Below are 21,045 nucleotides of genomic sequence, written 5' to 3' on the forward strand. Positions count from 1 at the left end.
ATATGTCTGACATGGCTCATGTAGAACTTCTTTGTGTCAGACACATATGACTGACAGTGCGATTAACCAGTAAGTACCCAATGGAGATCCAAGCAGTAATAAAATTTATTTAATATATATTGTAAATAAAATTTTTAAATTTAGGTATGAATTTGTAAAGCATATATTTTTTTAATTTTTTATGATTTTTTAATTGTATAATTTATTATAAAATAAAATTTAATCAATAAAAGTGTACGAATTTACATCGATCGATACTAAGCTTCTGACATCACATATAGTAGCACATGTTTATAATGAAACGTGCTATTGCAACATTTAACCAAGCGCCACATTAAACAGCACATCGTACGTTATTGCTACAATAATTCAGTTTATATTATAATCGTATAGAAATTACTTACCAGTGTTACGCGTGCGTTATCCAAGTCAACTCGAAATCGTATCACAATAATTTTGCGCAAAATTCAAGGTCTATGGAACGGCGAGAACCGCACAATATTAAAAATATTAAATGACTATTAAAAATTTGCGAGAAACGAGCACGTTCGATCCGCTCTCAACACTCGTGAAATGCGCGCCCAATTGATTCCGATTGAAGAAAATTCGCTAAAAATCGTTGTTCCCTTTCCGCAGCCGGGCGACCTTACGTCTAAAGTAATACTGAGAACAACCCGATGTGCTTTGGCTGCGAGCAGGGCACGCTTTGGAATCAGTTATGTAACGAAATCTCAAGAATGATTTTATTGGTCACAATTGAATCAGAGTGAGAATGTTTGTCATAAATTGATCACGATTGATAACTGTTTATGACATATCGATGCTGGCTGCATCGATTTGTTTACGTTTCAAACAGTAATACGATTTTGAATTGCAAATTTTTTAGCGAGGAAATGAATCGGTTTAGCGCTGGACTTTGAACAGTTTTATTGACGAGAGATGCCACAGGTTATAATGATAAAAGTTACATATTTTGCAGGCACATTTTTTGGAGGTGTGTGTTCTTATAAGATTCTAATAGGATACCATATAACTAAGGTGACCATATTTTTTAAGTAACTAGTGGGGCGCATGGCATTGCTGGAACTTACTGTATTTTTTTTAAAAAGATTAACATTTTTGAAAAAAATTACCCATAGGAATGTAAACAAAATTTATACTGATTCAAAATCTCTATAAAATATTTGATAATTTGATGTGCATATGTCTAATGATCATTTTTGACCGCCAGATGGCATTTTTTTTACTTTTTTTACTAGATCTCCGAAACCGCTAGATCTGCCTTCATGAAAATTTGATTAGTTCTTCATCTTGTAAAATAGTTTCATCTTCATACAAGTAAAATGTTTTTTGAATTATTCAAATCGGACGCTCCGTTCTCCTAAAAACTTAGTTACCGTTTTTGGCACTTTTTGCCCCATATCTTCGGAACGGCTAGACCTGCCTTCGCCAAAAACTAATCAGCACGTCTCCTTATCAATACGAATCGAATGTTTTTTTAATTATTCAAATCGCTTCATTCGTGTTCCCGAAATCGTCGACAAAAATTTGTATCCGAACACACATACACACACGCACACACATACACACACACATACATCAATTTTTTCTAAGGTATGCCAAAATATTCAGAAACCTCTGAAACGTAAAGATATATAAAAAATTTCATTTTCGATTTTTTTACGATTACTATAACTTACCCTACGGGAAGTTAAAAACTGCGACGTTAATTTTTAGTAAATCCGTGGGGGAGAGTTGTATGGTGAAAAATTTATTATTATTTAAAATAACAGAACGATTTAGGGATCCAATAAAATTCCATCTTTTTTTTCATCTTGACAATTACTGACTGAGATCTTCAACTTTCAAACTTTTTATAAAATTTTGTTTAATTTTTTTCAGAATTATTTAAAAATAATTAACAGATATTCCAGGTGATCAAAAAATTCATTTTCATAGTTAGTGTCAATTTTCGTAAAATTGAAAATAAAAGTTCAAAATTATTAATGTGAGAAGCTATTTTTAACCCGTCTTAGGAGTTGTGTATACGGCAATTTTCTCATTCATAACATATTATAGTTTCATATAAACATACTATTTGTACGTGCCATTTTCAGATATATGAATTTTGATATTATTATCAAGTAAGAGCAAAGATTCAACATTTATCCTATACTTTTCGAAAACCCGGGACAACCCGGGACAAAAGAATAAATCCGGGACAAATATTGTTATTACAAAAACCCCGACCACAAGGTGAAAATCCGGAACTCTCCCGGCCAAACCGGGACGTATGGTCACCTTAATATAACCAAAATGTTTATGAATATTAAGTTAAATAAGGAGAGCTAGGCACTGGTTGTAATAGTTTTATTTTAATTAATATATCTTGAGATCCACTGGTTATATATGTACGAATAGTTGCTGTAACTATTCAAGTAAAAATAATTCCGCAAATGTTATACATTACTTACAATTAATCTAAAAAAGTTCAATGTTACAACATACCCCATGTTTGGGGCTAGTTGTAACGTCTACAATAATACCTTTGATATTTTATATTTTTTAATTATTTTTAACTCGACATGTTTCTAAATAATTATTTTCAAAATTCACGTAAACTATGATTTATACAAATAAAATATATCATGTTTCCAATAATATAAATATTTATCATAAATTAACTTCTATATATAGTTCTTGTATGCAGGATCCGGGGTACTCAGCGCCCGCATGCCAATTTTTTTCGAAAATTTAAATTTTCATTTGATTCTAACGCATGTGTTATATCAATATTTGGGTTCTGAAACAATTCACTTATTTATTTTGGGGATTTTATGCGATTTATTCTATTGAACAAACCATAGAGAGAAAAAAAAATTCTAGCCTCTCATTATTAAACATAATACTGGTACTTCATGTTAAATTATTTTAATTTAATTTTTCATTATTTAAAATATCTAAAATTGCATCGTAAACTTATCCTGATATCGTAAGAACCGAATTGTATGTATTCATCTATACTTTCCCATCGTGTATCAGACTGTTAATTTAAAGTTTAAAAAATATTGTCCAAGATTAGTAAAAGATGCAAAGAAGTTATATATTTTTTTAATGATATTGAAAAAAACTATATTATAAATTCCATATCCGAATCTCGTTTTAGCGTCCCCTAAGGCGTGCGCCCGCATTTTTTGCATGCATCACATTCAAGGTAGGCCGATTGTATTTTACAACTAGCCCCAAGGATTTGTTTCAACTAACCCGAGGTATGACTCTTTCACATTATTCAAATTAACTATTTAAGCTGTTTAGCAATCACATTAATTGTTATACATTATGAAATATTAATAAATGTGGAACAAAAATATATATAATATTTAAAATTAGTCGATAATCTCAAACTCAAGCCGAAGTTTTATGATAGAATTTTATATCACCCAGTCAAAATGACGCACCTGCACAATTCTGTTTACTGCGTCGGCCTGTGGGAAAGTAGCTATGACAATAATACGCAGGGCGGTTTACATGTTCAAATGAGACTAAAAAAAGATTTTAATTGTTTTAAGATCATATTCGAGAACGCCTGTTACTGGTTACCGTTTTTTACTATAGCCCCTAACTCCCCTACTATGTCATGTGTGTAAATAATTTTTCGATAAATGTTGTTTTAATGTATTATTAAAAATCATATTCATCACATTCTTATTAGAATGTTGCTTAATATGAATGATTCAACTAAGTTTAATAGTAAGTTTCTTATTAGAACTCACGATAGAAAATCTTTGGCTAGGTAAAAATATTTTCAAAATAGTGGTGTATTGCATTGTGTAAATGCTAACAAAACTAGCTGTAAGTGGAATTCTGTCTTAAGGCAATTAGGGCATCGTGCCTTAAGGCAAATTGCTGGAACTTCCCGTACCAAATATTATTATTTTTTTTTAAAACGATTAACATTTTTGAAAAAAAATTACTTTGAAAAAATAAGATTTTTGAGAAACTATAAATTGGACAAAAAATTAGTTTTTTTTGAAAAAAAAAAATTTTTTTTTAAAAATTTTTTTTAAAAAAAAATTTTTTTTTTTTGAAAAATTTTTTTTAACTTCCCGTAGGGCAAGTTATAGTAATCGCAAAAAAATCGAAAATGAAAATTTTTATATATCTTTACGTTTCAGAGGTTTCTGAACATTTTGGCATACCTTAGAAAAAATGGATGTATGTGTGTGTGTGTGTGTGTGTGTGTATGTGTGTGTGTATGTATGTATGTGTGTGTATGTATGTGCGGATACAAATTTTCGTCGACGATTTCGGGAACACGGATCAACCGATTTGAATAATTCAAAAAACATTCGATCCGTATTGATAAGGAGACGTGCTGATTAGTTTTTGGCAAAGGCAGGTCAAGCCGTTCCGAAGATACGGGGCAAAAAGTTCCGAAAACGGTAACTCAGTTTTTAAGAGAACGGAGCGTCCGATTTTAATAATTCAAAAACATTTCACTTGTATTGACAAGATGAAGAATCTATAAAATTTTCATAAAGGTAGGTCTAGCGGTTTCGGAGATATAGAGGAAAAAGTAAAAAATGAGCCATTTGGCGGTCAAAAATGATCATTAGACATATGCACATCAAATTATCAGACATTTTATATAGATTTTAACAATAAGTATACATTTTGTTAACATTCCTATCGGTTCCGTACCAATGCTTATGCGTTAGACAGCGACGCGGCGCTTACGCGCTTTATATTTTGTCCCTATGTAGTTAAAGCAGTACGATTGCTTTGAAAAAAAAGTTCAGATCTTCCACAATATGTCAAAATAAAGAAAAAACTAGCTGTAAGTGGAATTCTGTCTTAAGGCAATTAAGGCATCGTGCCTTAAGGCAAATTGCTGGAACTTCCCGTACCAAAAATTATTTTTTTAAAAACGATTAGCATTTTTGAAAAAATAAGATTTTTGACAAACAATTAGACAAAAAATTACTTTTTTTTTGAAAAAAAAATTTTTTTTAATTTTTTTTTTTTATTTTTTTTTTTTGAAAAAAAAATGTTTTCTTTATTTTGACATATTTTGAAAGATCTAAACTTTTTTTCAAAGCAATCGTACTGCTTTAACTGCATAAAGACGAAATATCAAACCGCGTAAGCTCCGCGTCGACGTCTAACGCGTAAACATTGGTACGGAACCCATAGGAATGTAAACCAAAATTATACTTATTGTTAAAATCTCTATAAAATATTTGATAATTTGATGTGCATATGTCTAATGATCATTTTTGACCGCCAAATGGCATTTTTTTTACTTTTTTCATTAGATCTCCGAAACCGCTAGACCTGCCTTTATAAAAATTTGATCGGTATTTCACCTTGTCAATACATAAAACGTTTTTTGAATTATTAAAATCGGACGCTCCGTTCTCTTAAAAACTGATTACCGTTTTCGGCACTGTTTTGCCCCGTATCTTCGGAACGGCTAGACCTGACTTCGCCAAAACTAATCAGCACGTCTCCTTATCATACGAATCGAATGTTTTTTGAATTATCAAATCGGTTGATCGGTGTTCCCGAAATCGTCGACGAATTTGTATCCGCACATACATACACACACGCACACACACAAACACACACCACACCACACATACATCCATTTTTTCTAAGGTATGCCAAATATTCAGAAACCTTTGAAACGTCGAGAAATGCAAAAATTTTCATTTTCGATTTTTTTGCGATTACTATAACTTACCCTACGGGAAGTTAAAAAATTTTTTTCAAAAAAAAAAAAAAATTTAAAAAAAAAATTTTTTTTTTTCAAAAAAAAACTAATTTTTTGTCCAATTATATTTCTTTCTCAAAAATCTTATTTTTTCAAAGTATTTTTTTTCAAAAATGTTAATCGTTTTAAAAAAAAATAATAATTATTGGTACGGGAAGTTCCAGCAATTTGCCTTAAGGCACGATGCCCTAATTGCCTTAAGACAGAATTCCACTTACAGCTAGTTTTTCTTTATTTTGACATATTGTGGAAGATCTGAACTTTTTTTTCAAAGCAATCGTACTGCTTTAACTACATAGGGACAAAATATAAAGCGCGTAAGCGCCGCGTCGTTGTCTAACGCATAAGCATTGGTACGGAACCGATAGGAATGTTAACAAAATGTATACTTATTGTTAAAATCTCTATAAAATGTCTGATAATTTTGATGTGCATATGTCTAATGATCATTTTTGACCGCCAAATGGCTCATTTTTTTACTTTTTCCTCTATATCTCCGAAACCGCTGGACCTACCGCTTCATGAAAGTTGTATCGATTCTTCATCTTGTCAATACAAATAAAATGTTTTTTGATTAATAAATTCGGACGCTCCGTTCTCTTAAAAACTGAGTTACCGTTTTCGGAACTTTTTGCCCCGTATCTTCGGAACGGCTTGACCTGCCTTTGCCAAAAACTAATCAGCACGTCTCCTTATCAATACGGATCGAATGTTTTTTGAATTATTCAAATCGGTTGATCCGTTTCCCGAAATCGTCGACGAAATTTTGTATCCGCACATACATACACACACTACATACATACACCACACATACACACACACACACACACACATACATCCATTTTTTCTAAGGTATGCCAAAATGTTCAGAAACCTCTGAAACGTAAAGATATATAAAAATTTTCATTTTCGATTTTTTTGCGATTACTATAACTTGCCCTACGGGAAGTTAATAATAAGATTTTTCGATTTCTAAGTAAATGTTAGTAATAATTTTGAAATTTTCAATATTTTTGAATATATTGAAGTTTTTCGAAAAAGTGTAAATAAAGTCTTTAATTTAATTTGTATTGTATATGTATTGACATTTAGATACAGGACCATATTCTATGTTACAAACATAATATGTTTTTCTAACAATAAAAAGCACTTGTACCCCTCACCATATAATCATATAATCCCAAAATAATATTCAAAAATTTCAAATTGCCTAAAAATATCAGTAATACTTTCGGGAAATACATATTTTGTATACAGAAAACTTGTGAATGTAATAATTTTATATTACATTTTAATAATATGTGAATTTATTTTATAGTCCTAAACGTTAATAAATAAATATCCTCTGACATTTTGTTGCGCCACGTTGATAATTATATCCTTTTTCTGTTTCATCTAACTAAATTTTAATGAGAAATAATATTTGGCTGTACTTAAAACAATATTCACTATTAATAAATTATTTGACTTAATTAAATTATGATAAATACATGTCATTTTTCTCAATATAATCATTAAATATAGGCTTTTCACTTTTCTGATATCTGATTGGCATTTGCCGATTTTGCTTTAATTTTATTTTATATACATATAATTCTGCAAAAAATGCACAAAAACTAAATGTAATACCCATCGTGTACAAATAGAAACATGTTTGTAAGTGGTAAACTCCCAAGTGAATGTCATTTGAATCATCTCCTTGCCCTTGTCCGTCGTGAACCGATCGGTATAGATTCCTCATTTCGTACATTGATTGCCAGTATGAGTACAGACCAGATGCCGTTAATCTCTTAAGCAAAATATCAATTCTTTCCTTATAAACTGCACCTCTACCCTTCATCACACCGTAGGAAACTTGACTCGGCAAAGGGCAGTCAGGCATAAGAGTGAAAAATTTACGCCCATCCACAATATTTTCGCTGCTCATTAATAAGTGATGAGCTCGAACTCGTTCTAATAATATGGGTTTCCCAACTTTAACTAACATGCTATAAACATTGCTATTAGTCAATCGCTTAGAACCACCAAATGTACTCATAGCTTGCTTTAAATTTGTGGCGTCAAATCGATCAAGAAACTCTTTGTCAAATGTTTCATTCAAGTGAGTTTTTATAAGATTCACGGTATCTTCCATGCCAAATATTTTCCATCCTGTTTTTTCAAGATCAGCTAAAGTAGTAACATCTGGATAATACTTGCGCTCGATTAAAGTACTAGTTAGAGAAGATATAAATATGTTAGCCATGAGAAAACCAAAAACCAGCCAAGAGAAAACTGTCAACCTCTCAGGATCGGTCGGCGGCAGATGAGGCAATGGTGATAACAACATCGTACGCAAAATACTTAACGCATTGTTGGAACTATTCTTGACATAATAGTTTATACAAAAATATCCAAGAACACCCACAGCCATAACAGCAAATAAAATAATCCATACTCTAAGTCGAAATGTCATGAACATGTAATATATTTGAGGTATTGGATGTCCTTTAGGTACTATTACACAAATATCATCTTGACCATGAGGATACAATAGCTGTATATTACGTTCTTTTATCATACCAGTTGCAATGAAAATAACATCAGCCGTAAAATGTGGAACAGTTTTCGATAAATTTCGCGACGTGTCTTTTGTATTCGGTTCTAACGTGGACTTATAAATTTTAATAACGCGTGCGTTCATGGCTTGCATTACCGCAATCATTACCATTGTGTTAACATCTTTGAATTTGGCATCTTTTGTTTCAATGGGTAGATTGAACATCATTTCTTCACTCTTTTTTATCATGGCGTTTATAGGAAATTTGTTAACATTTGCTGTTTTATCAAAATAAACGTCAAATTCCATTGGAAATCCTGTCATATTCATGTAAAAATTTCTTATAAACGGATCGTAAGTAACTACTTCCAAATTCCTAATATTTCTATTCCAATAGATCGCCACAACACGTATTATGTGATGTTGCCATAGTAAATGGAAAATGTTACGCAACCACCTGGTATCGTCCCCTCGCATTATTTTAGTGAAAATCAACAATAATCTTGTATTTGCTCTCCAGTGAGGTAAATTTTTCATTTTGTGAATTAGCGAGTGGAATAGATTGCTGCTTTCGTGATCAAGATACACCAGAAATAATCGGCTTCTGCCAATATGTCGCTGTTTTTCTACTTCAAATTGAGGCATTGTCTTGAATTTAGTAAAATCGTCGATAATCATCAAAGGTAAATAGAATTTGAACGAATGTTTTATAGTAGTGTCTCTAACAAATTTTCTGAAAATATTCTGTTCTGTTATAACTGCAACAAAGTTGCAAAATCGGCAATAATTTGCTGCAATATGTACCGCATAGTCAGACAAATCCTCTGAAGTTTCACTCGCAGATTTTGGTAGTAATTTGTTATTAGCAGTTATATGTGAGATTAAGAAAATTATGATTATTTTAAGTGAAAACATAATTCAACGTAAGGTAAAAAGTGATAAAACTGGAAATAAATTTATTTTATACTTCTGGCGTAGCACTGTTTAAACGTTCACTCGTAAGCGTTCACATATAAGCATACGTAGTTATGCATATGATGATATTTTATAATTTAAAATGTTCTCACTATAATTTTATTATAATAACAGTTTTTCACAATTGTAACTATATTGGTTCACTTATCTGAATTACTATCTAATAGATAAATTAACTATGATATACACTAATATTCGCTTCTTTGCCTTTGAATTTCTGAAATTATAACTATTTTATATGACACAGCTAATAAACTTTTAAAAGGTTAGGCAGTAGAAAAGACTGTTAGTTAAAATGCTTTTTTCGAATTGTGAAAATGGATTTACCAAAATCACAAAGCAAGATGAATCGATGTTTAATCATCCAGAAATTGTTACAAGCGCGTACATTAGGAATTATCAAGCTTTTATTGTTTGCACCCTAAGTAGTAACTAAATATATAGTGGCAGTCCATAATTTCTTGTTTTACTAAGATTACATGTGGCATTAACAACTGCGTGAATCCATTGTGTGAATAATGCATATAATTAATCATACATAGTTCCATCAATTTAATACCTATTTCAGAAAAAGTAACTTTGGCTTATTCTACAAATCGTCATTTTTGTAAAAATCGTAAAATCTATATTATTAAATACTTTACCATTTATATTACCTATCACTAATATTCTACATTAATATCCTACAAATACGTATATGTAAGTTCAAATCGAGCTCATGTCGAGCATATGCGCTGCTAAGATATCGGATCATAAAAACATTGATTTATTTTACAAAATTTAAAATTTTAACAATTTTGAGTGTGTGCGTGGGTGCGGATATAATATTTTGTCGACAATTTTGAGAACACGAATCAACCGATTTGAATTATTTAAAAAGCATTCGATTATATTTGTGGGAAAACGTGCTGATTAGTTTCTAGCAAAAGCAGGTCCAGCCGTTTCGACGATACGAAGCCAAAAATGTCAATTCAGTTTTCGAGAGAAAGAAGCGGTCGATTCGAATGATTCAAAAAATATTTTACTTGCATTATCGGAATAAAAAATTAAATGAATTTTTCGAAAGGCAGATTCAGCAGTTTCAGAGATAAGAGATAAATAAGAGTTTTTTAGAGAGTCAGAAAAAACTCAGTCAAAAATGATCATTGCGCATATGAAAATCAATTTATTAGATATTTTATAGAAATTTTAATAACAAGTACTAATATTGTTTCCAACTTTTATAGGTACCAAGATTTTTAATTTTTAAAGTTCATTTATATCAGTCTTTCTCAAAGTGAACGATATCACCTCCTGGTGGACGATTGTAATATTCAGGGGACCGATGAGAATCCTCGAAAAAAATTTTAGTCATTGACTGGGGTTAGGGAGGCGATATGTGATTTGTAATTCCATTTAATTTATATTTTAAATTTTACCAGAATTTGAATCCCATAAAGTTGTAACAAGTCATTGATATAACGAAATTGGTGCCTGATTTATCGATACTACTCCTATTTATTGATTATTGATATTATTTTTATTCCTCAAATATTTAATTACAATACAGGAAATTCCAGCAATTTGCATTAAGGCACGATGCCATGCACTACTAGTTGCGAATACTGTAACTTATTCCCGTAGGTAAGCTAAATTGACAAGTAAGTACCCATATTAACTCAATTGGTTGTAAAACTAATGAAAATGTGTTGAAATTTCATCTTCAACATATTCTTATATATTGAGCAGTAGGCACTAGAGTAGGGGCACTACGATCTCAAAACAATCAAAAGTTGTTATAACGTATTAATCGCCGTTTTTTCAACGACGTGACCCCCCCCCCCCAACTGGCTAATGAATCGTTCCGTATAAACAATTTCCATAGTGACGAATATAAATAATTGAATAACCTTAAAATCATAGTAGTCTGAAATCAACATATTTTTTGTTCATAAGTCACCATGAGTATTTCTAAAGAGCTGTTCAAGAAAGAAGAAAAGTACGCTGAAATTCAGGCGCAACTCGAGGAAAGCACGAAAAAAATGCTTCCGGAGTGTGGCAAGAACAATGAGGTATATATTTAACATAATTATGAACGCAAAATAAACGGGTTATCATTGCACAAAATGCATATAAAATGACATATTTGATCATGATTATTTTAATTCTTTGAAGCATATTCATATATTCCATGTTACCTTTACGTTATGTTTTCATGGAGTAAAATGTACGGAGACTTAAAGTTTTAACCCCTTGTGATTAACAAACAAAATAATTTTTATACAAATACTTAAAATGAATTGAAGTAAAAGTTAAATCTATGGCAGGCGTGTTATAAACTCGATTAATAGTTATATGTGCAATATTTTAAAGTGTAAGGTAAAACTATATCCAGTTAAATCTTCTCTTACGTCTAGATGTAAAAAATCTTATTGAAATACATCGTACATAGGCATAGCCAAAGTGGAAATTGGATAAAGCGTGACGAATGCCTATTCAACTAGTTAAAATCCCATTAGACCTGTTTTTAATTTTATTTTCAATATAAACAAATAGTATTAAAATCATTCATTGCTAATTACTCGCGTATGTCTTGTACATAAATTAAATAGAATTTAACACTTCTATCTGGACTTTATTCCAATTCAATTATAAATTTTAGAAGACCACTTACAACCATTAGTAATAATACATTTTTTCCCAAATCAGAAATTTAAAAAAATGGCAATCAATATATTTAATATATTTTTGCAATAAGCATAAGAAAACATCACGTCAATTAAACATAAAAGCAAATTGCTATATTACTGATACTAATAATTATCACTAGATAAATAAAAATTGGTTAATATAATTTACTCCAATTTGCACAAAATGGATATAAGAACATATTCTAGAAAGTAAAAATGCATATGATTTAGGCAAATATATTCTGAACTAGAGCATATATAGCTTTTATAATTTTTTATAATTAATAACAATTTAACTAGGAACAAGAGTTGCTTCTTTCAATTTCTAAGGATGAATCCAAAGAACAAAGAAATGATGAAAGTTCCGACTTCGAAAAGGCGCATCAACCAACCGAAGAAAATAAAGATGCATTGTTTTGCGATCCTCAAGTTTTACTTGAACAAGAACCTACAAGTGGTGTTACTGATACAACAAGTATTTTGACAAAAAATTTGCAGGTAAACATCAAGAATTATTTATATTTTATAATTGAATTCTTATAAATAATTATTAACTTCCCGTAGGGCAAGTTATAGTAATCGCAAAAAAATCGAAAATGAAAATTTTTATATATCTTTACCTTAGAAAAAATGGATATATGTGTGTGTATGTACGTGTGTGTGTGCGTGCGGATACAAATTTTTGTCGACGATTTCGGGAACACCGATCAACCGATTTAAATAATTCAAAAAACATTCGATTCATATTGATAAGAAGACGTGCTGATTAGTTTTTGGCAGAGGCAGGTCTAGCCGTTTCAAAAATACGGGGCAAAAAGTGCCAAAAACGGTATTTCAGTTTTTAAGAGAACGGAGCGTCCGATTTGAATAATTCAAAAAACATTTTACTTGTATTAGCATGATAAGGAACTGATCAAATTTTCATGAAGGCAGGTCTAGCGGTTTCGGAGATCTAGTGAAAAAAGTAAAAAAAAAATGCCATCTGGCGGTCAAAAATGATCATTAGACATATGCACATCTAATCATCAGATATTTTATAGAGATTTTATCAATAGGTATAAATTTTGTTTACATTCCTATGGGTTCCGTACCAATGTTTATTCGTTAGTCGGCGACGCGGCGCTTACGCGCTTTGACATTTTATCTTTTTGCAGTTAAAGCAGTACGATTGAAAAAAAGTTCAGAATTTTCAAAATATGTCAAAATAAAGAAAACTTTCTTCAAAAAAAGTAAAATTTTTTCAAAAATGTTAATCGTTTTTAAAAAAAAATAATAATATTTGGTACGGGAAGTTCCAGCAATTTGCCTTAAGGCACGATGCCCTAATTGCCTTAAGACAGAAAACCCCTTACAGCTAGTTAATATATTAATGCTAAATTTATTAAAAACAATACTTTTACAAAATTTGTGCACTTCTACTTCAATAAGATAAAGTTAAATTTCAAGTTAAACCAGTGGGGCGCATGGCATTGTGCCTTAAAGCAAATTGCTGGAACTTTCCGTACCGTAATTAAACATTCGAGAAATGAAAATAATCAATAACTATTTTGAATAATTTCAAAAAGATTATTTATTATAAATACATACTGTAGACTTATAAGTGCTTTAAAAATTAGGCGACGAGCGTATTCTACAAACAACTTTGTGTATGTTTATAAGAATATTTTTTTTAAATTTGATTTTTTTTATAATTTAGAAATTTAGATTTTTTTAGAAGTTTAAAATTTTTTGAATGTTTAAAAAATAAAGTCTTTTTATATTTTTTAAATGTTTAAAAAATATTTTTTTTAAATGTTTTGAGAAATTGAAATTTTTTGAAAAATATTCGATTTTTTTCGATATTTCGAAATATTCTCAAATGTTTTAATTCTGATAGTTTTTGAAATTTTTTAAAATTGGTTTTTCTTTGAAAATGATGAAAAATTTCGAAAATTTGAATTTTTTGAAAATTTAGATTTTTTTTTTGAACATTTTCAAAATTACGAAACTTTCTGTGAAAGCATTTTTGTACACCGTCTACTCAAGCAAAATATTTGTTTGAATTAATTTAATCGGATGATCCATTCTCTTAAAAACTGAGTTACCGTTTTTGGCACTTTTTGCCCCGTATCTTCAGAACGGCTAGACCTGCCTTCGCCAAAAACTAACACCACGTCTACTTATCAATACGAATCGAATGTTTTTTGAATCATTCACACACACACATACGCACACGCATACACACACACATATACATACTTACTTCAATTTTTTTTAAGGTATGCCAAAATGTTCAGAAACTTTCTGAACGTAAAGATATGTAAAATTTTTAATTTGCGATTACTATCACCAATCCTACAGGAAGTTACAAATTCCTGTATATTGGAATATTAAAACTTTTTCAACATTTAACGTTAAGTAAAATATTAACATTTTATATGTTTATTTCTACAGGAATTAAAAAGGTGCTTAAGTGCTTTGATGATTGCACAAACATCTGACGTAAGTAAAATCATTTCTATCTAAAAACTGAGTTAGTGTAAACATTTTAAACTCATGAATTATGATAAAAATTATTAAATCTCAGCGTGAAGAGACGCAAGATTCAGAGGACGAGTTGGCGGAAAATATCTTTGGACCAAAGAATAATATTGAATGCTCTGATCATGAGCCAAAATTTGAGGTCAATATAATAATCTTAAATAATAATATATAATAGGAATCCTGAATAACAAAAATTTTATTTAAGTTTTTATTCAACATATAACAGACTGAAATTGATAGAAAATGTTTTGCTGAAAGTAATTAATTAGAATATGAAAATAAGAGAATATTTTAAAGTAACAATTTGAATTTAATTATTTAAAATGTATGGTAGATTATATAATGAAATTATAAATACGAAAAATATTATATTATTTAATATGTAATACATATTAACAAAAAAATAAAAAAAACTTAAATGAATTACAACAAATTCTGTGTCATAGGAGTCTGAAGCAAAATTAAGTAAGTTCAAGCATATTAATAGTTGCATTATTTCATAGGACATTGAGGCAACGTACAGAAGACTAGATGAAAAATTTTACAAACTGAAGCGCGAACTCGAGATTCGTTTTTTAATAGATAAGCTGTATAGAATTGAAATGCAGCACGTCAAACGGTCCTATGAAATAAAATCGGAGGACGATCAGCAATATCATATGGTACTCGTTACTATGAATTAATTTTTGCATGATTTAGCTTAAGAATTTCCAAAAACAAAACTTTATGCACATATAGGACCAACAAGCTATGGATAAGCAAGGTATTGAAGAAGTTGAAAAAAGTTTACGTGAACATGGAAAACTAGTGAAAATATTAGTGACTGCAATTAAACAGCAAGAGAAGATCATGGATAAGCTTGAACAACAAACAGCATTGTTCGCGACTGTAGACCTATGTGAAGTTACAGAAAAAAAATTCAGAGAACTTTTAAATTTATGTATGCCAGAAGAAACTAAACCTACGCCATGATCATTATCATGAGCAGTGACACATTTGATGTTATTAGAATTCACTAAAAACTATTAGAATAATTTGATATTATAAAATTCAGCTGTCATTAATTTATAACGATATATATTAATAAAATATTAATGTCTTTATATCGAAAAACTGTTATTTACAAAATGTGGCAAAAAAAACACTCAAAAAATTTTAGTATATAAAATGGATCTTCTATTTCAGATCCTTCTATTAGTCTTTCTATTTTTTATTATTTTTAATTACAAGTAAACTCACTCGAATTAACATAATTATTACAATGAATGAATAAAAAAGTTGAAATAAAAGAATACTCCGAATAAAATCAGTTGTTAAGGTTTCGGTTCTCTTTCTATATATTTCTATTTTCTTGCTTTTATGACCTTTAGAAAAGGGTTGATATATTTTCCACAACTTTGGGATCATCGTTTTAGACGATGACAGAAGACTGTGTAACAAAGAATCCAGTACAATCCTATGTGGTATTTGGCTTATATCCTTCACTCACACACATACACACACAAAACCAATTACGGGCAAGTCCCGTAACGCCGGACGGCACCTACCACCGGACACTCTATTTAACACGTATTATTTAAGCGACTATAAATATATTTATTAAAAATACAAGTGAAAGGGGCGCGAGGGGTACACTGGTGCAGGATCACGCGCCAAGGACTGTGACGTACACTGCCACGGCGGGAGCAACCCCTTGTTGTTTTAGGCGCAAAATCACGGCGTCACCTAAATTTCAATTGAAGTAATTCTAGTATATTTATGCATTTCCCTGCCATTTATTAAGTGGCAGTCGAAGATAAAAGTAGTACTTGATTATTATCCGTAAAATGATAGAATATTATTAGATATTTTAAACAATTTTAGTAGGCGTCACCAAATGAACAAACATGCACACTAAGTCGACCCTTAGCCCCGGAGAGTAAACATATTGATATTTCTTGCGAGAATTGACGTAATTTATTCTAATTATTTAAGTTTATTCTGTATGAGTGCTAACGGTCACTACATACCGCCATTTTTCGTATTTCCTAGTCAAAGAATGAAAATCTTATGATGAATGCTCCAACTGAGAGCATCATCAGTGTGGCCCAACCGAAAGAATGGATAAATAGTGATTTTTTTGCAATATCTAAGAATATTTGTCAAACACACATGTGCAGACATTCCAGAGTGTGGAGATGGCTACATATGTGTACAATGCTGGTTATTTTGATATGTACGGTACTAGGTACAACTTTGTAAAATCATATTTTTTGTTACCAAAATTTGATTGATAGTATTAATTATTTTTCAGCAAAGGTTGCATTTTTGTTAATTTGGTTTGATTTTTAACTTTGTTATCTAACATAAGTCATAATTTAATAAACATTTCGTAAAATATTTTTAGATTTATTTATAAATAATAACCTTAGGTTTATATAACACTCGGGGACTTCTCCCTATATCACATCAAATAACATGTATCAAACAAACAACTATCTGACTATGTTCATTAAAACTCCCAGCTAATTTATCATTGCATAAAAGTGTTTTTTGCCCTTTTTCAAAAATTTGTCACCTGGTCCCCTTTACTCCATATGTAGGGTGAAATGGGACGTCCAGGGGGCAAACAAGTCCAATATCTTATTTTCAATTTTCAAATAAAGTGATTTTAGACAGTATTAGCTACATTGTTCATTCAATGCAAAATATTAATTTTATGAATGCATTTTTTACAGAGACAACACTGTATATAACCTGTATATAAAAGCTAAAATATTCATCAGCAGAGTTAAAATAACTATTTATCTCTTGTAAAATTGTTTTTTATAACATAATTGAAATTTTTATTTACTATTTTAAATTGTTTACAATTTTTCCAGTGTAAAGGTTAAGTAGGTTTTTTTTACCCCACCCACGTGTAAGCTTTTATAGAGATTATATAAAAAAAACTGTTAAATCTAACTTAAAATTAACAATTCATCCTATGAAACAATTAAATAACGTGTACTTAAAATAAAATTAATGTCTCGTAAACCAAAGAAAAGACTTTTGTTATGGACGTCCTAAGAATTAAGGTGATAGTTGTTTATACATCGTTTGCCCTGTACCTTCAAATATTGTTGTTTAAAAGTTCTTGACTTTACTTGTTTTTGAGATATCAGTTGTAGACCTTTTTATCCGTGGACCTTTAAGTCCTTCTTACCCTATTCCAAATGCTAGACAAAAAGAAGTTGAGGCATAGTTTTCTAGAAACTTCTCAAAATATTCAAATTTAAAATTAAACAAACGAAATAAATGTCTGGAATTTAATTTAAGATTTATTTTTGAATATTATACATTTTATCATCCAAATACGTAAGCCGTAATAGAAAAAGGCATCATTTAATATGTATGGAAATCTTGGACCCTCCGATCTGTCGTAACACATTTTGAATAGTGGATCACGCATTTAAGCCATGTCATATATTTTCAAGGTTGGACGGACATAGGTATAATATGTACTAACATACATTGAGTTGTAATAAATCATATAAATTTTAACTAGTGGTGTCTAGCATTATGCCTTGAGATAAATTACTACAACTTCTTACACTATAAATGAGATAAACTAGTTTTTGGAATAGTTTTAACTATTGAAAAAATAATTTGAGTTTTTAAATATTTTGTTTTATTCTTAAAGTTTCTCTATTTTTTCAAATAAACTACAGTCGTAAAGTTATGACCTACACAAAAATCAGAATTGTTTGTTAACCTCTCTATTTTTTTGACTAATAATACATTTTTTTTTTGTATATTTTTTTATTTTGCTTTCATAATAGTTTTGGTAAAACATTTGATTTTGTAACATAAGCTGTCTATAATTTTTATTTAGTTTAGTTATGATAATTATATAGGCGGGGTAAAAAAATCCACCAGCAATGTCTCAAAAACAAATAAAATTAAGAATTTTTAACAACAATATTTGAAAGTCAAAGAAAAAAAAGTATAAACAGAAATCTCCTTAATTCTTACGGCGTTGCTTTCGGAAAAAAAAATCGGAAATGTTTAAGAACCCATAACTAAAGTATTTTCCTTCGTTGTTAGTCTTTTGTTTCTGAACGCTGTTGTTTAATTTACGAGGCCTTAATATAATTTTGAAGTATGTGTTATTTAAATTTTTTAAAAGATGTATTATTATTTACCTCTATAAATGTTTAGAAACCTTCAAAACGTAAAGATATGCAAAAATTTTCATGTTCGATTTTCGGCCCATTACTATAATTACCCTACGAGAAGTTAATTAAGTTAAAAAAACAATTTTAAAAAATATAAGTTGAATAATTAGTTAATTCAACTTTGCTGATGATTATTTCTGACAAAATCAAGGTTATATACAATATCACTTCTGGTAAAAAATGTACCCATGAAATTTATATTCTGCATTAGTTGAAAATGTAGCTTTTATTTCGCAAAATCTCTTTAGAATTAAAAATAAGAAATTGGACCTGTTTGCCCTTGGCCGTTCCACTTCACCCCGCCTACAGGATCAAAAGAACCAGGTGACAAATTTTTGAAAAACAGCAAAAAAAAACACATTTGTACAATGTTGAATTAGCTGGTAGTTTTACTGAATATAGTCAGATAGTTGTTAGTTTTGTGGTAATCATAGAGGCCATGAGTTTTGGTGAGAAACAAATATTCATGTCATAACATTTTGTTTAGTTTTGATAATCACATATTTTATTACATTTTTATAAAACGAAATAATGTAGACCTAGCCCTAGGTTTAATACTAGATAAGATTAGAAGATTATTATTATTCTTATTATTATTATTATTTTTTTTTATATTTTTTTTTGTTTAATCTAATATGTATAGTTTAATTTGATTAGTTTATAAGACTACCTGGATCAAATCTATTTTAGTTTAACAACAATAATATTAAGACCACCACTGGGCGGCCTGATATCCCTTTCTATTATATTAATCAAAGAAATTACTAGATGTCATATTTATAGACAGTTGTAATTACTTAATGAAATAAATATATATATATATATATATATATATATATAAAACATAGAAATATCTTTCTATTGGTGTGTGTTATTGTTGTGGTGTAATTGGTTTTTAATAATTATAGGCTCAATGTCAAATTGGACTTTTGTGCCCTACCAAGCCTATTAAAAATTATAGTATCAAAACATATCGAAACTTTTCTTTGTTTCTGTTACTTTGCTTTGTACTTATATTTGTATTTTTGATATATAAATCATCTAAATTTATTAACAACTTTCGGACGGCATACCAAATATTACTATGGGTCAATCGCTATTAAACCGAAGTGAACATAAGCCTCCAATATCGTCCGTTCTGACAAAATACTAGGTCAAGGTTATATACAATATCACTTCTGGTGAAAAATGTACCCATAAAATTTATATTCTGCATTAGTTAAAAAATGTAGCTCGTTTCTGTTATTTTGCTTTGTACTTGTATTTGTATTTTTAACTTCCCGTAGGGCAAGTTATAGTAATCGCAAAAAAATCGAAAATGAAAATTTTTATATATCTTTACGTTTCAGAGGTTTCTGAACATTTTGGCATACCTTAGAAAAAATGGATGTATGTGTGTGTGTGTGTGTGTGGTGTGTGTTGTGTGTGTGTGTGTATGTATGTATGTATGTATGTGTGTGTATGTATGTGCGGATACAAATTTTCGTCGACGATTTCGGGAACACGGATCAACCGATTTGAATAATTCAAAAAACATTCGATCCGTATTGATAAGGAGACGTGCTGATTAGTTTTTGGCAAAGGCAGGTCAAGCCGTTCCAAAGATACGGGGCAAAAGTTCCGAAAACGGTAACTCAGTTTTTAAGAGAACGGAGCGTCCGATTTTAATAATTCAGAAAACATTTTATTTGTATTGACAAGATGAAGAATCGTTATAACTTTCATGAAGGTAGGTCCAGCGGTTTCGGAGATATAGAGGAAAAAGTAAAAAATGAGCCATTTGGCGGTCAAAAATGATCATTAGACATATGCACATCAAATTATCAGACATTTTATAGAGATTTTAACAATAAGTATACATTTTGTTAACATTCCTATCGGTTCCGTACCAATGCTTATGCGTTAGACAGCGACGCGGCGCTTACGCGCTTTATATTTTGTCCCTATGTAGTTAAAGCAGTACGATTGCTTTGAAAAAAAGTTCAGATCTTCCACAATATGTCAAAATAAAGAAAAAAAATTTTTTCAAAAAAAAAAAAAATTTTTAAAAAAAAAATTTTTTTAATTTTTTTTTTTTTTCAAAAAAAACTATTTTGTCCAATTTATAGTTTCTCAAAAACCTTATTTTTTCAAAGTAATTTTTTTTTCAAAAATGTTAATCGTTTTAAAAAAAATAATAATTTTTTGGTACGGGAAGTTCCAGCAATTTGCCTAAGCACGATCCCCTAATTGCCTTAAGACAGAATTCCACTTACAGCTAGTTGATATATAAATCGTCTAAATTTATTAACAACTTCATACATATGATGAAAAACACTTTTAGATTAATTCCATGCCAGCATACCAGATATCACTAAGGGTCAATCGCTA

At 30.0% G+C, this 21,045-nt stretch overlaps 2 protein-coding genes across 2 annotated transcripts in view; one reads left to right on the forward strand and one right to left on the reverse strand.

Moving 5' to 3' along the window:
• The window catches only part of LOC113378841 (sodium/potassium-transporting ATPase subunit beta-2), a 406,525-nt gene extending 405,702 nt beyond the window's left edge, over positions 1 to 823 (reverse strand). The window contains exon 1 of the mRNA XM_026619460.1: positions 405 to 823. The gene's annotated coding sequence lies outside the window, so the exon portion shown is untranslated. The remainder of the gene's footprint in view (positions 1 to 404) is intronic.
• Positions 1 to 21,045, forward strand: part of LOC113378840 (sodium/potassium-transporting ATPase subunit beta-2-like) — a 157,519-nt gene that overhangs the window by 18,920 nt on the left and 117,554 nt on the right. The gene's annotated exons all lie outside the window — the stretch shown is intronic.

The sequence above is a fragment of the Ctenocephalides felis genome, unplaced genomic scaffold (assembly GCF_003426905.1).
Source record: "Ctenocephalides felis isolate EL2017-DRISC unplaced genomic scaffold, ASM342690v1 CF-g0.4_SCAFFOLD_01886, whole genome shotgun sequence".
NCBI lineage: Eukaryota > Metazoa > Arthropoda > Insecta > Siphonaptera > Pulicidae > Ctenocephalides > Ctenocephalides felis.